Source organism: Galeopterus variegatus, unplaced genomic scaffold, assembly GCF_000696425.1.
Source record: "Galeopterus variegatus unplaced genomic scaffold, G_variegatus-3.0.2 Scaffold5058, whole genome shotgun sequence".
Lineage (NCBI taxonomy): Eukaryota > Metazoa > Chordata > Mammalia > Dermoptera > Cynocephalidae > Galeopterus > Galeopterus variegatus.
Window position 1 is genome coordinate 138138 of NW_007731169.1, and position 2089 is coordinate 140226.

Below are 2089 nucleotides of genomic sequence, written 5' to 3' on the forward strand. Positions count from 1 at the left end.
ACCTACTAATTGATGTGTTAAGAAAGTTGCCTTGTTGTTATGTAAAAATACTGAGGAAACTGCTGTAGGAAAACACAGTATTTGCAACAAACAACCTTTTGTTGGTGGATTAACTTAACTTTTGCAAATTGCGTTATGGAATGCCACTTTGTTATTTCACAGATGTTACCAGCTTCTATTGTTAAACTATACTTAGCCATAACCCCACCTATGTTCCTTTTCTGTAACTTTCTGGCCTGGAGAATATATACTGAGACAGAACCCCAGTTCAGTGTTGATTTCCCAAAGGAGGAATGCCTCTCTCTTGAGGGTTTGGGGAATTTAGCCCCTTTGATGTCTCACTGCTCAGAGGAAATGGGTTTTGAGTAATCCTTTGCATCTCCATCACCCAGGGGAGAAAGGTGACAAATCCATGTGAGGCAAAGCAACGCCATTCAGCCATTGACATATATGTGGGCTATTCCAAATTTGGGGTTATTATGAAAAATGCTGCTATGGACATTCATATACAAGCTTTTGTTTGAAGATATGTTTTAGAGTTACAGAATAAATGGCAAAAAGTGCAACTGCTGGTTGCCTGAGATTATCGTTTTTCAAAAATTTCTCTCTAAACTTTCACCAATTATAGCTAAGAAGGTGATTTCTGAATAGCAGAACTACTTAAGCACAGGATTATTAACATCTTTGGATAGTTCATATGTTCAAATAAAACATTTACTTTGTATGCTCACTGAGATAACACAAAGGTCAATTCACAGAAACACATCTTGTACACTTAACAAAGTTTTACTAACAGTTCAAAGAATAAAGGCAATCACAAGTCACCAGTTAATAAATATGGCAATGTCTAAGACCAGCTTCTCAGATCCTTTCTTCTTACATTTCTTACATTAGAATAGGCTTTCATTCACATTTAACATGCACGTTCTTAAGAGATGCCTCCAGGCACCACCTGCACAAATGGTGTCATTTTAGTGATGTAATATATTCATTTATACTCTGATAACTACCAGCTGCCACTGACACTTCCTAGCAGCCTATGGTCCATAAATTTGAGATTTATCTATCAGCCATTTAGACAAACTAGCTATATCCTTTTAAAAGTATTTCATAGATAATAACTCTCCATTAGGTTTCCAGTAGTAAATACCATCAGGAGGTCAGATTAGCATATTTACAAGGGGATTTGACCACATCGTTATTTTGTTTTTCTTTTTCAAAACCAGAACATTTATTGCATGACTAATCGCCGATATCCTTAAGATGAACTGGATGCTGCAACAGCTGCTCTCTTGAGTTTAGGTGTTGTTCCTTCACGGAATCCATGCCTGAATCTGCGGTATACAATTTTCAGGTGTCTCATTCGACCAGTCCCAGCGGTATTTCGTCTTTTAGCCTTGGCACTCCAGTTATACTTTCTCTTGCACTTGGCAGGGTAGCCACATTTGCCACAGGTCGACTTCTGAAGGCGGTAAGCCTTAGAGCCACAGCGGTGGCACAACGTGTGCGTTTTATTTCGACGCTTTCCAAACGATGACGTTCCCTTCGTCATCTCGCTTCTGCCTCCGAGACCAAAGAGGTTATTTTGTTTTTCTTCATGAGCATTTCTAGGGGTGAGAAATTAGTTGTAGTTCAGCTACTTACCCCTACTTACCCTTCCTTTCCCATTGACATTCTTAGTTTGGAGTACTTGAAAGGTATTTTTATGACATATTTAGATTGTCATAAAAATTTGGATCACACACACACACACACACACACACACACACACACACGCCTTCTGTACTTTTCATGTGTATTGGGGAGAATAAAAATGACCTCCTCTCCATAACAAGTTTGTCTACCGGAATTTTTTTCTTTCGGTTTTGTCAGAAAAAAACTGATAATTTTCACCAAAAAGGTGTTTTCAACATTTTCTCCCACCTCTAAAACTCACTTGGAATCTTGACCTATACATAATATAAATACCACCCTTTCTTGTATTGATTTTTTCCTTTGTGGTTGCGTTTTGCAATACCCGTGGTAAGAATCATAAACTACTAGAACTTTTCCTAGGAACCTCATTTTATACGATATTTTCAGTTAGTAT

At 37.9% G+C, this 2089-nt stretch overlaps 1 pseudogene; it reads right to left on the reverse strand.

Moving 5' to 3' along the window:
* Window positions 1-1201: 1201 nt before the first annotated feature.
* On the reverse strand, window positions 1202-1573 carry LOC103604269 (annotated as a pseudogene).
* Between the last annotated feature and the right edge of the window lie 516 nt (window positions 1574-2089).